General features: G+C 43.1%; 1 long non-coding RNA gene across 1 annotated transcript; it reads left to right on the top strand.

Annotated features, from left to right (window-relative positions):
* The first annotated feature begins 963 nt into the window (after nucleotides 1-963).
* LOC103647323 (uncharacterized) lies at nucleotides 964-1,380 on the top strand. Its single transcript, XR_562759.2, has 3 exons — nucleotides 964-1,036; nucleotides 1,121-1,186; nucleotides 1,279-1,380. It is a non-coding gene; the product is annotated as an uncharacterized lncRNA (long non-coding RNA).
* The last annotated feature ends 14,379 nt before the right edge of the window (nucleotides 1,381-15,759 follow it).

Consider the following 15,759-nt stretch of genomic DNA (forward strand, 5'->3'; position numbering starts at 1 on the left):
GAAATGGAAGAAAGAAAAAGAGAAGACAATATATCAAATATAAGGTTCATGGATCAACAACCATTTTACTTGGACAGTGACATTAGACTTAAGGCTGCAGAAGGTACTGCATCAGAAACTATTCTAAAATCCAGAGAAGAGGATCTTAATGTTCAGAGAACTAAAGCGAGGAATGACATAAAAGAGGCTGAAGGAGAACTCGAGAAGGAGGTAAAAATTGTTGAAGAGAAAGAAAAAGAATACAAAATGGGAAAAGAGAAGGAACAAGATAAAGAGAGACAAAGAAGAGAGTTGGAAGAATAGAAGGAACGAGAAATGGAGCGAGCAAAAGATAGGCTTGCTATTTAGAGAGCTACAAGAGAAGCACATGAGAGGGCATTCGCCGAGGTTCGAGCTAAGGCTGAAAGAATAGCATTAGAAAGGATCACCTCAACACGTCAAAGAGCATCTGCAGAAGCCCACGAGAAAGAAGAGAAAGGCAACCGCTCAAGCAGCTCGGGAGAGGGCAATTGAAAGCTCAAGAAGCTAGAATGAAAGCAGAACGTGCAGCCGTTGAGAGAGCAACTGCTGAAGCTCGGGAGAAGGCAATTGAAAAGGCAAAAGCTGCTGCAGATGCAAAGGAACGAATTGGGAAGTTCAGGTCCTCTTTCAAGGATAGTTTTAAGGCACCTAATCAGGTAGCTGATGTCATTATGCATGCATTTTTTTGTTGCATACACAAAATAAATACTGTTCTAATCCACATTCTTGACACATGACAATCAACATGAGGCATCATCTCAGAAGATAGCTTATAATAAGCATGGAAAAAGCATGGATTCTTATGTTGAAGGTATTGCTAGAAGTATATCCTACTGCAAAATAGTTCAAGTATTTCTCTGTGCAATTTTCTGTAATATTTCTATAGTGTTATCTTATTTGAAACATGGGACTTGACTTGCTCTGGTCATGTTCCCTATTTATAGTAGTCGAGGCTGAGTGAGCTCTACGACATAAAGCAAAATTGGAAAGGCACCAACGCACAGCTGAGCGAGCGGTATACTCCAATGCTATTGCTATGTTGCCTTCTACTTGTTTGTTTGCCTAGCCTATGGCAGTCCTCATCATTACCAATTTTCAGGCGAAAGCCCTTGCTGAAAAGAACATGCGGGATATGCTGGTGCAGAGGGAGCATGCTGAGAAACATGTAAGATAGTTGGTCATCAGGAAAGAAAAACATATTCCTCTGTTTCTAAATAACATTTGTTATCCATGAACTTTTTACTTTTGGATACAAAGACTGGCTGAATTTCTTGATCCTGAAGTCAAGAGATGGTCAAATGGAAAAGAAGGAAATCTGTGAGCATTGCTGTCCACATTGCAATATGTACGTGTTTTGGCTTATATGACTTCTGTTTGAACCATGTACATCTTGGTTACTGTAGGACTTCCACTGGTTCTTATCAGAAATTTATGCCCATCATTAGATTGCCAATAAATAATACTCCTAATCATGGGTGCTCCAGTTAAAAAATGGATCGTATGTAAATTCATTTCAGACAGCGCAAGAAATGGTTAGCTACTATACACCAGATGATATTACATGCTACGAATTCACTTTGCACCATCAAGCTTAGAGTTACCTCTGTAATGTGGCTCCCTTGTATCGGATTCATGCTTTGCAGCCCTACCAGAACCTTTTCCCTCCTTGCAGCTACCCCTTTTGTTAATATTTCCATACATGCTATATTTGTCATCGTTATTATATTTTTCTGCTCTAGAATATTCGAGTTCTTTTGTATGATCATACTTCACCTCATTAACAAAGTCCTCTGTGCTGCTCTTTTCTGAATGTCTGTGACTGCTTTCCAAATCATTGTGCTTTTCGGCATTATTGCCAAAAGAGGTTTTTTCTGTTCTGGATATATACCTCTGCATACGTATTTGCCTTCTCATCCATTTTGTCAAATGCACCATTTGGCTCAGTACAAGTTTTGGCCTTGAAACGGAACTCCCCATTCTCTGTATCACGAATATGCATTTGTTCAGGTTCTGCATTCGCACTCCTTTGAAAGTTTTGATTATTAGATTTAAGATCTTCCCCTGATGGAGCACTTCCAAGTGAAGAATTCTGTTCATTGTGATTCCCATTCCTTTTACCAAGAGTGCTTTTATCACCTAAAATTGTATCATCCATCTAAGTTAATAATTCTGGAAAGCAATGCAATGTGAGCATTTGGTTACACCTTACCTTCAGTATTTATAGCACCAACATTATCTTTAGAAGATAAATTTGATATTGGCATCTTATCCTTGCTGTCAGTGTCAGCATCGTCGTCATCATCTGAATCATAACTAGCCAGGCCGAGAAGAGCACCTTTAGGGGAGCTTAACCCAGTACTATCTTTATGATCAGAACTATTTGTTGACTTAGCAGGGAGAACCTCTGACAGTCATCTTCAAGCACAGGATGGCACCATAGCGCTGATGGAGTTGGACGATGTTATCAGACTCGACCGGGTGTGGATGGGATGAACTCTGCTCGTGTTGAAGGAGAGAGAGAGATCGTGCTTGGCTTGCGGGAGACCATATTTCGGTTCATCTTTTTTCATGAGGTCATGTTAACTGTTATGTCATATTACACAACTTCAGATATTTCTGTCTTTGTGAGAGAAGTACCAAAATAGTTTCACTTCATGGCTACTCTCGGACGTGTTCATGCCGCTGCCACTAATCGTATAAGTGTAACATTGTATTTGTTAGCAAACAATTTTTTAGATATTAAAGTTGGTGATAATATAAGTGTTCTTCGTTTCTATATAATTGTTGTGCACTAATATTTTGCTGAATATTTTGTGTGCCGTTGCAAAGCACGGGCACATACCTAAACTATTAAATTTTTTGTTGATTTTATTAAGCATGTTTGTAAATATTAATAGTTTTTTCTCCAATACTTCGTTCAGCCGATGGTTGTAACAAACAATTAACACCCCTTCCTCGCTCTGTCCAAGAACATGGTTGTAACAAAAGTGGCAAGAACCTGATGGAATCATGGAAGGTCGTTAGAAGCTTAAAATAAATACAGATAGACACGGATTTTGTATATTATAGTGAATAGATGGTGAGAGACTATGCACGAGGCATGCAAATTAACAAGACTCATACAAGCACGGAACAGTGTGCTGATGGGGCATAAGGGAAACACATGCTCAGGTCTTAACATGTTTGGCTTCCGAGCAAACTTTCTCCAGACCCCAAGGAAATATAATATCCGATCAGATGTGTCGATGCTCATCCCAACATACTCCCGTTGCAACGCACGGGCACACACCTAGTAAAAAGTTTAAGTATTGGGATCAACAAAGGAGCAAAGAGACAACTGAAGGCACCTCTGGTCTGGGGCACCGGACTGTCCGGTGTACACCGGACAGTGTCCGGTGCACCAGAGGACTCCAACTCAAACTCGTCGCCTTCGGGAATTTTCAGAGGCACTTCACTATAATTCACCGGACTGTCCGGTGCTCCAAGGAAGAGCGGCCTCAGGAACTCGCCAGCCTCGGGAAATTGCTCCGCTATAATTCACCGGACTGCCCGGTGAACCAGCAGATAGGGGTGACAATGGGCTCTCAACTTTATACTATAAGATTTAAGGATCGGATCAGATTAGGATCGGATTCTATTTCTATTCATTTTTGAACTAAAATTTAATTAGGGCCCTACTATTTTGTGAAGAACCATTTGGATCGCGATCCATTACCACCCCTACCAGCAGAGCAATGGCTACTTCGACGCCAACGGCTACCTGCAGCGCATTAAATGCGCGCCAGCGCGCGCAGAAGTCAGGCACGCCCATGCTGGCGCACCAGACACTCTACAGTACATGTCCGGTGCGCCACCGGACATCCAGGCGGGCCCAGAAGACAGGACTCCAACGGTCGAATCCCAACGGGTTTGGTGACGTGGCTGGCGCACCGGACATGTCCGGTGTACACCGGACTGTCCGGTGCACCATACGACAGACAGCCCCACCAAATGGCTAGTTTGGTGGTTGGGGCTATAAATACCCCAACCACCCCACCATTCATTGCATCCAAGTTTTCCAGCTTCCAACCACTTACAAGAGCTAGGCATTCAATACAAGACACACCCAAGTGATCAAATCCTCTCCCAAATTCCACAAAAGCTTTAGTGACTAGCGAGAGTGATTTGTTGTGTTCTCTTGAGCTCTTGCGCTTGGATTGCTTCTTTTCTTTCTCACTTGTTCTTGTGATCAAAACTCCATTGTAATCAAGGCAAGAGGCACCAATTGTGTGGTGGCCCTTGCGGGGAAGTTTTGTTCCCGGTTTTGATTTGAGAAGAGAAGCTCACTCGGTCGGAAGGACCGTTTGAGAGAGGGAAAGGGTTGAAAGAGACCCGGTCTTTGTGACCACCTCAACGGGGAGTAGGTTTGCAAGAACCGAACCTCGGTAAAACAAATCTTGTGTCACACTCCCTATTTGCTTGAGATTTGTTTTGCACCCTCTCTCGCGGACTCATTTTTATTTCTAACGCTAACCCGACTTGTAGTTGTGTTTATATTTGTAAATTTCAGTTTCGCCCTATTCACCCCCCTCTAGGCGACTATCAATTAGTATCAAAGCCACGGTACTTCATTAGAGCCTAACCGCTCGAAGTGATGTCGGGAGATCACGCCAAGAAGGAGATGGAGACCGGCGAAAAGCCCACTACAAGCCACGGGAAGACTTCATCGGAAGAGTCCTGCAACAAGAGGAAGGAGAAGAAAGACTCCTCCAAAGGGAAGGATAAGAAATCTTCCTCACACAAAGAGAAGAAGGAAAAATCCTCTTCTCACAAGCCGCATCGGAGTAGGGACAAGAAAAAGAAGATGAGGAAAGTGGTCTACTACGAGACCGATTCGTCATCAACATCCACCTCCGGCTCCGACGCGGCGTCCGTCACTTCTAAGCGCCAAGAGCGTAAGAAGTATAGTAAGATCCCCCCTACGCTACCCTCGCATTTCTAAACATACACCTTTACTTTCCGTCCCATTAGGCAAACCACCAACATTTGATGGTGAAGATTACGCTAGGTGGAGTGATTTAATGCGATTTCATCTAACCTCACTCCACAAAAGTATATGGGATGTTGTTGAGTTTGGTGCACAGGTACCATCCGTAGGGGATGAAGATTATGATGAGAACGAGGTTGCCCAAATCGAGCACTTCAACTCTCAAGCAACAACAATACTCCTCGCTTCTCTAAGTAGAGAGGAGTATAACAAAGTGCAAGGGTTGAAGAGCGCCAAGGAGGTTTGGGATGTGCTCAAAACCGCACACGAAGGAGATGAGCTCACAAAGATCACCAAGCGGGAGACGATCGAGGGGGAGCTCGGTCGGTTCCGGCTTCGCAAAGGAGAGGAGCCACAAAACATGTACAACCGGCTCAAGACCTTGGTGAATCAAGTGCGCAACCTCGGGAGCAAGAAATGGGATGACCATGAAATGGTTAAGGTTATTTTAAGATCACTTATTTTTCTTAACCCTACTCAAGTTCAATTAATTCGTGGCAACCCTAGATATACACTAATGACTCCCGAGGAAGTAATCGGGAATTTTGTAAGTTTTGAGTGCATGATCGAAGGCTCGAGGAAGATCAACGAGCTTGATGATCCCTCCACGTCCGAAGCTCAACCGGTTGCATTCAAGGCAACAGAGGAGAAGAAGGAGGAGTCTACACCAAGTAGACAACCAATCGACGCCTCCAAGCTCGACAATGAGGAAATGGCGCTCGTCATCAAGAGCTTCCGCCAAATCCTCAAACAAAGGAGGGGGAAAGACTACAAACCTCGCTCCAAGAAAGTGTGTTACAAATGTGGTAAGCCCGGTCACTTTATTGCAAAATGTCCTATATCTAGTGACAGGGGCGACGACAAGAAGGGGAGAAGAAAGGAGAAGAAGAGATACTACAAGAAGAAGGGCGGTGATGCCCATGTTTGTCGGGAGTGGGACTCCGACGAAAGCTCTAGCGACTCCTCCGACGACGAGGAAGCCGCCAACATCGCCGTCACCAAAGGACTTCTCTTCCCCAACGTCGGGCACAAGTGCCTCATGGCAAAGGACGACAAAAAGAAGAAGGTTAAATCTAAATCCTCCACTAGATATGAATCCTCTAGTGATGAAAATGTTAGTGATGAGGAAGATAACTTGCGCTCTCTTTTTGCCAACCTCAACATGCAACAAAAAGAGATACTTAATGAATTGATTAGTGCCATTCATGAAAAGGATGATCTCTTGGACACCCAAGAGGACTTCCTAATCAAGGAAAACAAAAAGCATGTTAAAATTAAAAATGCTTATGCTCTAGAAGTTGAGAAATGTGAAAATTTATCTAGTGAGCTAAGCACTTGCCATGAGACAATAGACAACCTTAGAAATGAAAATGCTAATTTGTTAGCTAAGGTTGATTCAAATGTTTGTAATGTTTCAATTCCCAATCTTCGAAATAATAATGATGATTTACTTGCTAAGATTGAAGAATTAAACATGTCTCTTACTAGCCTTAGGATTGAGAATGAAAAATTGCTTGCTAAGGCTAAGGATTTCGATGTTTGCAATACTACTATTTCCGACCTTAGAACTAAAAATGATATTTTGCATGCTAAGGTTGTAGAATTAAAATCTTGCAAACCCTCTACATCTACCGTTGAGCACACTACTATTTGTACTAGATGTAGAGATGTTAACATTGATGCTATACATGATCACATGGCTTTAATTAAACAACAAAATGATCATATAGCAAAATTAGATGCTAAAATTGTCGAGCATAACTTAGAAAACAAAAATTTAAATTTGCTAGAAGTATGCTCTATAGTGGGAGACGCCCTGGCATCAAGGATGGCATTTGGTTCCAAAGGGGAGACAATGTCAAACTTAATGCCCCTCCTAAAAGATTGTCTATTTTTGTAAAGGGCAAGGCTCCCATGCCTCAGGATAACGAGGGTTACATTTTATACCCTGCCGGTTATCCCGAGGACAAAATTAGGAGAATTCACTCTAGGAAGTCTCACTCTGGCCCTAATCATGCTTTTATGTATAAGGGTGAGACATCTAGTTCTAGGCAACCAACCCGTGCCAAGTTGCCTAAGAAGAAAACTCCTAGTGCATCAAATGAACATAGTCTTTCATTTAAAACTTTTGATGCATCTTATGTTTTGACTAACAAATCCGGCAAGGTAGTTGCCAAATATGTTGGGGGCAAGCACAAGGGGTCAAAAACTTGTGTTTGGGTACCCAAAGTTCTTGTGTCTAATGCCAAAGGACCCAAAACCATTTGGGTACCTAAAGTCAAGAACTAAACTTTTTTTGTAGGTTTATGCATCCTGGGGCTCAAGTTGGATCATCGACAGCGGGTGCACAAACCATATGACCGGGGAGAAGAAGATGTTCTCCTCCTATGAGAAAAATCAAGATCCCCAACGAGCTATTACATTCGGGGATGGAAATCAAGGTTTGGTCAAGGGTTTGGGTAAAATTGCTATATCTCCTGACCATTCTATTTCCAATGTTTTTCTTGTAGATTCATTAGATTACAATTTGCTTTCTGTATCTCAATTATGCAAAATGGGTTACAACTGTCTTTTCACTGATGTAGGTGTTACTGTCTTTAGAAGAAGTGATGATTCAATAGCATTTAAGGGAGTGTTGGAGGGTCAGCTATACTTGGTAGATTTTGATAGAGCTGAACTCGACACTTGCTTAATTGCTAAGACTAACATGGGCTGGCTCTGGCATCGCCGACTAGCACATGTTGGGATGAAGAATCTTCACAAGCTTCTAAAGGGAGAACACATTTTAGGACTAACAAATGTTCATTTTGAGAAAGACAGGATTTGTAGCGCATGCCAAGCAGGAAAGCAAGTTGGTGCCCATCATCCACACAAGAACATCATGACGACCGACAGGCCGCTTGAGCTACTCCACATGGATCTATTCGGCCCGATTGCTTACATAAGCATCGACGGGAGTAAGTATTGTCTTGTAATAGTGGATGATTATTCTCGCTTCACTTGGGTATTCTTTTTGCAGGAAAAATCTCAAACCCAAGAGACCTTAAAGGGATTCTTGAGACGGGCTCAAAATGAGTTCGGCTTAAGGATCAAGAAAATTAGAAGCGACAACGGGACGAAGTTCAAGAACTCACAAATTGAAGGCTTCCTTGAGGAGGAGGGCATCAAGCATGAGTTCTCTTCTCCCTACACCCCGCAACAAAATGGTGAAGTGGAGAGGAAGAATAGAACTCTATTGGACATGGCAAGAACCATGCTTGATGAATACAAGACTTCGGATCGATTTTGGGCCGAGGCGGTCAACACCGCCTGCTACGCCATCAACCGGTTATATCTACACCGAATCCTCAAGAAGACATCTTATGAACTCCTAACCGGTAAAAAGCCCAATATTTCATATTTTAGAGTCTTTGGTAGCAAATGCTTTATTCTTGTTAAAAGAGGTAGAAAATCTAAATTTGCTCCTAAGACTGTAGAAGGCTTTTTACTAGGATATGATTCAAACACAAGGGCATATAGAGTCTTTAACAAGTCCTCTGGACAAGTTGAAGTTTCTTGTGACGTTGTGTTTGATGAGACTAACGGCTCTCAAGTAGAGCAAGGTGATCTTGATGAGATAGGTGATGAAGAGGCTCCGTGCATCGCGCTAAGGAACATGTCCATTGGGGATGTGTGTCCTAAGGAATCCCAAGAGCCTCCAAATGCACAAGATCAACCATCCTCCTCCACGCAAGCATCTCTACCAACTCAAAATGAGAATGAGGCTCAAAATGATGAAGGAGAAGATCAAGCAAATGAGCCACCTCAAGATGACGACAATGATCAAGGGGGAGATGCAAATGAGCAAGACAAGGAGGATGAGGAACAAAGGCCGCCACACCCAAGAGTCCACCAAGCAATCCAACGAGATCACCCCGTCGACACCATCCTCGGCGACATACATAAGGGGGTAACTACTAGATCTCGTGTTGCACATTTTTGTGAGCATTACTCTTTTGTTTCCTCTATTGAGCCACACAGGGTAGAGGAAGCACTCCAAGATTCGGATTGGGTGGTGGCGATGCAAGAGGAGCTCAACAACTTCACTAGGAATGAGGTATGGCATTTAGTTCCACGTCCTAATCAAAATGTTGTAGGAACCAAATGGGTCTTCCGCAACAAGCAAGATGAGCATGGTGTGGTGACAAGGAACAAAGCTCGACTTGTGGCCAAGGGATACTCCCAAGTCGAAGGTTTGGATTTTGGTGAAACCTATGCACCCGCAGCTAGGCTTGAGTCAATTCGTATATTATTGGCCTATGCTACTTACCATGGCTTTAAGCTTTATCAAATGGACGTGAAAAGTGCCTTCCTTAATGGACCAATCAAGGAAGAAGTCTATGTTGAGCAACCTCCCGACTTTGAAGATAGTGAGTACCCTAACCATGTTTATAAACTCTCTAAGGCGCTTTATGGGCTCAAGCAAGCCCCAAGAGCATGGTATGAATGCCTTAGGGATTTTCTTATCACTAATGGATTCAAAGTCGGAAAGGCCGATCCTACTTTATTCACTAAAACTCTTGAAAATGACTTGTTTGTATGCCAAATTTATGTTGATGATATTATATTTGGGTCTACTAACGACTCTACATGTGAAGAGTTTAGTAGGATCATGACACAAAAGTTCGAGATGTCTATGATGGGGGAGTTGAAGTATTTCTTAGGATTTCAAGTAAAGCAACTCCAAGAAGGCACCTTCCTAAGCCAAACAAAGTATACTCAAGACATTCTAAGCAAGTTTGGAATGAAGGATGCCAAACCCATCAAGACACCCATGGGAACAAATGGGCATCTCGACCTCGACGAGGGAGGTAAATCCGTCGATCAAAAGGTATACCAGTCAATGATAGGTTCTTTACTCTACTTATGTGCATCTCGACCGGATATTATGCTTTCCGTATGCATGTGTGCAAGATTCCAAGCCGACCCTAAGGAAGCTCACCTTACGGCCGTAAAACGAATCTTGAGATATTTAGTTTATACTCCTAAGTTTGGGCTTTGGTATCCTAGGGGATCCACATTTGATTTGATTGGTTATTCGGATGCCGATTGGGCGGGGTGTAAAATCAATAGAAAGAGCACATCAGGGACTTGCCAGTTCTTGGGAAGATCCTTGGTGTCTTGGGCTTCAAAGAAGCAAAATTCGGTCGCTCTTTCTACCGCCGAAGCCGAGTATATTGCCGCAGGCCATTGTTGCGCGCAATTGATTTGGATGAGGCAAACCCTGCGGGACTACAGTTACAAATTAACCAAAATCCCTCTTCTATGTGATAATGAGAGTGCAATCCGCATGGCGGATAATCCCGTTGAGCATAGCCGCACTAAACACATAGCCATTCGGTATCACTTTTTAAGGGATCACCAACAAAAGGGAGATATCGAGATTTCTTACATTAATACTAAAGATCAATTAGCTGATATCTTTATCAAGCCTCTTGATGAACAAACCTTTAACAAACTTAGGCATGAGCTAAATATTCTTGATTCTAGGAACTTCTTTTGTTGACTTGCACATATAGCTCATTTATATACCTTTAATCATATCTCTTTCACATGCTATGACTAATGTGTTTTCAAGTCTATTTCAAACCAAGTCATAGGTGTATTGAAAGGGAATTGGAGTCTTCGGCGAAGACAAAGGCTTCCACTCCGTAACTCACCCTTCGCCATCACTCTGAGCCACTCTCCATCTTTGGGGGAGAGAGCAAAAGGACTTCATCTTTGGTATAATCTTCATTCATTTACTTATGACCAAAGGGGGAGAAAGTATTTCAAAGGGCTCTAATGATTCCGTTTTTGGCGATTCATGCCAAAGGGGGAGAGAGTATGAGCCCAAAGCAAAAGGACCGCACCACCACCAATTCGTAAAATTTTAGTTTTTCAAAGAGTATTTTCAAATTGGTATACCCTCTTCAAAATTATTATCAAAACCCTCTTGGTCACTAAGAGGAGGATTTCATTAAGGGGGAGTTTTGTTAAGTCAAAGGAAAAGCATTTGAAACAGGGGGAGAAAATTTCAAATCTTAAAGATGCTTTGCAAAATCTTATTCATTTACCTTTGACTATTTGCAAAAGAACTTTGAAAATGATTTACAAAAGAATTTGCAAAAACAAAACATGTGGTGCAAGCGTGGTCCAAAATATTAAGAATGAAAGAAACGATCCATGCATATCTTGTAAGTATTAATATTGGCTCAATTCCAAGCAACCTTTGCACTCCCATTATGCAAACTAGTTCAATTATGCACTTCTATATTTGCTTTGGTTTGTGTTGGCATCAATCACCAAAAAGGGGGAGATTGAAAGGGAATTAGGCATACTGAAAGGGAAATGTGCCCTTGGGCCATTTCTAAGTATTTTGGTGATTGAGTGCCAACACAAGTGCTTAAATGTGAATTTATGCTCATGGATGGACAAAGTGCAAATCAAGAGTAAAGGTATGTTTCTAAGCCTTAGTACATTAGTTTTGTGTACTAATATACTTGTCTAATTGTTAGAAACAGAAAGAAGAAGAAAAGAAAAGAGGTGAAAAAGGCTTGGCTGTGTACAACCAAGACTCAGCTCAGTCTGGCACACCGGACTGTCCGGTGGTGCACTGGACAGTGTCCGGTGCGCCAGGCTGACTCGGCGTGAAGTGGCCGCTCTCGGGAATTCGCCGACGACGTACGGCTATAATTCACCGGACTGTCCGATGTGCATCGGACTGTCCGGTGAGCCAACGGTCGGTCGGGCCAACGGTCGGCCGCGCGATCTGCGCGGGACACGTGGCCGAGCCAACAGCTAGAAGGGGGCACCAGACTGTCCGGTGTGCACCGGACATGTCCGGTGCGCCAACGGCTCTCTGGCGGCAAACAGTCGGCTGCGCGTTTAAGGAAAGAAATCGGGCACCGGACAGTGTCCGGTGTGCACCGGACTGTCCGGTGCACCAGTCGACAGAAGGCAAGATCAGCCTTCCAGATTTGCTCTCAACGGCTCCTAGCTACCTTGGGGCTATAAAAGGGACCCCTAGGCGCATGGAGGAGAACACCAAGCAACCTAAGAGCATTCTTGATCATCCACACTCAGTCTTTGCGCATTCGTTTGTCATTCTCAGTGATTCGAGCTCCGTTCTAGTGAGAACTTTGAGATAGTCATTTGAGCTCGATTCTTGGCCGTGTGTGTGCGTATCTTGCTGAGGATTTGTGTGTGTTGCTTCCCTCCCTTACTCCGTACTTCTTTGTGAACTTCAATTGTAAGGGTGAGAGACTCCAAGTTGTGGAGATTCCTCGCAAACGGGAAAAGATTATAGTAAAGAAGAACACTGTGGTATTCAAGTTGATCATTGGATCACTTGAGAGGAGTTGAGTGCAACTCTCGTCTGTTGGGACGCCACAACGTGGAGTAGGCAAGTTTTGTACTTGGCCGAACCACAGGATAACCACCGTGCCATCTCTGTGATTGATTTCTTGTGGTTATTGTGTTTTGACTCCTCTCTAGCCACTTGGCAATTATTGTGCTAACGATTAATCAAGTTTTTTTGGCTTAAGTTTTCAAGTTTCACAGGATCACCTATTCACCCCCCCTCTAGGTGCTCACAATTGGTATCAAAGCCGTTCTCTTCAAGAAGGGACTAATCGCCCGAAGAGATGGATCCTAAGGGGAAGGGAATCGTGATCAACGACAAGGAGAAGGAGTCCTTCGTCAACGAGCCGAAGGATGACAAGCCTACTGACTCGGGCTGGGGCCACAAGCGCAAAGATGGGAAGAAGAAGAAGACAAGGCACATCAAGGAGATCGTCTACTACGACGATAGCGATGAGTCTACTTCTTCCCAAAAGGACGACGACAACGACTACAGGAAGACAGTCAATTCAAACTTTTCATTTGATTATTCTCGTATTCCACATAGTTCGAATTCGCATTTGCTTTCCATTCCTCTTGGCAAACCTCCACACTTCGATGGGGAAGACTACGGATTTTGGAGTCACAAAATGCGTAGTCACTTATTCTCTCTCCATCCAAGCATATGGGAGATTATAGAGAATGGAATGAAATTTGATAGCTCGGATAGTCCTATGCTTATAAATGAACAAATCCATAGAAATGCACAAGCTACTACTGTTCTATTAGCATCTTTGTGCAGGGAAGAGTACAATAAGGTGAGCGGCTTGGACAACGCCAAGCAGATATGGTACACCCTCAAGATCTCTCATGAGGGGAACGACATCACCATGCTCACTAAAATGGAGTTGGTGGAGGGCGAGCTTGGACGATTCGCAATGATAAGGGGAGAGGAGCCAACCCAAACTTACAACCGGCTCAAGACCCTTATCAACAAAATAAGGAGCTACGGAAGCACGCGATGGACAGACCACGACGTCGTCCGCCTAATGCTAAGGTCCTTTACCGTTCTTGATCCTCATCTCGTAAACAATATTCATGAGAATCCCAGGTACACGATGATGACGCCCGAGGAGGTACTCGGAAAATTCGTAAGCGGGCGGATGATGATCAAGGAGGCGAGATACGTCGACGACGCTCTAAACGGTCCAATCAATGAGCCTCAACCTCTTGCTCTCAAGGCAACAAGAAGCAAGGAGATGCTACCTAGCAAGGTGGCACAAATTGAGGCGGCCGGACTTAATGATGAAGAGATGGCTCTCATCATCAAGAGATTCAAGACGGCACTAAAAGGCCGCAAGGGGCAGCCAAGCAAGACCAAGACAAAGGGGAAGCGCTCATGCTTCAAATGTGGTAAGCTTGGTCATTTTATTGCTAACTGTCCCGACAATGATAGTGATCAGGATCAAGGGAACAAGAGGGAGAAGAAGAAGAACTATAAGAAGGCAAAGGGCGAGGCGCATCTAGGCAAGGAGTGGGACTCGGACTGCTCCTCTTCCGACTCCGACAATGAAGGACTCGCCGCCACCGCCTTCAACAAGTCATCCCTCTTCCCCAATGAGCGTCACACATGCCTTATGGCAAGGGAAAAGAAGGTGAGTACTCGAGACTTCACTTATGTTTCTTCTAGTGATGATGAGTCTAGTGATGATGATGACATAGACTATTCATGCTTATTCAAGGGCTTAGATAGATCTAAGATAGATAAGATAAATGAATTGATTGATGCCCTAAATGATAAGAATAGGCTACTAGAAAAGCAAGAGGACCTCTTATATGAAGAACATGATAAATTTGTTAGTGCACAAAATTCTCTTGCTCTAGAAATTAAAAGGAATGAAATGCTCTCTGGTGAATTATCCACTTGTCATGAAACCATTTCTACTTTACAAGGAGTTAACAATGATTTAAATGCTAAATTAGAAGTAGCAAATAAATCTAATTCTTGTGTAGAACATGTTATAATCTGTACTAGATGTAAATATATTGACATAGATGCTTGTAGTGAACACCTAGTTTCAATTTCCAAACTTAATGATGAATTGGCTAGGCTTAATGCTCAACTTAAGACTAGCAAGAATGATTTCGATAAGCTAAAATTTGCAAGGGATGCCTACACGATTGGTAGACACCCCTCAATTAAGGATGGACTTGGCTTCAAGTGGGAAGCCAAGAACTTAACAAGCCATAAGGCTCCCATCTCCGCCAAGGAGAAAGGGAAGGCCCCTATGGCAAGTAGTGCTAAAAGGAACCATGCTTTTATGTACCATGATAAGAGACAAACTAGAAATGCTTATAGGAGTTACAATGCTTATGATGATTTTGATTCTCATGACATGTTTGCTTCTAGTTCTTTCTATGTGCATGATAGAAATGTTGGTAGGAGAAATGTTGTTCATAATATGCCTAGGAGAAATGTTGTTAATGTTCCTAGGAAAGTTAATGAACCTTCTACAATATATCATGCTTTGAGTGCTTCCTTTGCAATTTGTAGAAAGGATAGAAAGGTGATTGCTAGGAAATTAGGGGCAAAATGCAAGGGAGATAAAACTTGCATTTGGGTCCCTAAGACAATTGTGACTAACCTTGTAGGACCCAGCAAGAGTTGGGTACCTAAGTCCCAAGCCTAAATTTGCCTTGCAGGTTTATGCATCCGGGGGTTCAAGCTGGATTATCGACAGCGGATGCACAAACCATATGACGGGGGAGAAGAAGATGTTCACCTCCTACGTCAAGAATAAGGATTCCCAAGATTCAATTATATTCGGTGATGGGAATCAAGGCAAGGTAAAAGGGTTAGGTAAAATTGCAATTTCGAATGAGCACTCTATCTCTAATGTGTTTTTAGTAGAGTCTCTTGGATACAATTTGCTATCGGTTAGTCAATTATGCAATATGGGATATAACTGTCTATTTACAAATGTAGATGTGTCTGTCTTTAGAAGAAGTGATGGTTCACTAGCTTTTAAGGGTGTATTAGACGGCAAACTTTATTTAGTTGATTTTGCAAAAGAAGAGGCCGGTCTAGATGCATGCTTAATAGCTAAGACTAGCATGGGCTGGCTGTGGCATCACCGCTTAGCACATGTAGGGATGAAGAACCTTCACAAGCTTCTAAAGGGAGAACACGTGATAGGTTTGACTAACGTGCAATTCGAAAAAGATAGACCTTGTGCAGCTTGTCAAGCAGGTAAACAAGTGGGAGGAGCACATCACAGCAAGAATGTGATGACCACCTCAAGACCTCTAGAGCTGCTGCATATGGACCTCTTCGGACCCGTCGCCTATCTGAG

The sequence above is a fragment of the Zea mays genome, chromosome 2 (assembly GCF_902167145.1).
Source record: "Zea mays cultivar B73 chromosome 2, Zm-B73-REFERENCE-NAM-5.0, whole genome shotgun sequence".
In the NCBI taxonomy this organism is placed as follows: domain Eukaryota; kingdom Viridiplantae; phylum Streptophyta; class Magnoliopsida; order Poales; family Poaceae; genus Zea; species Zea mays.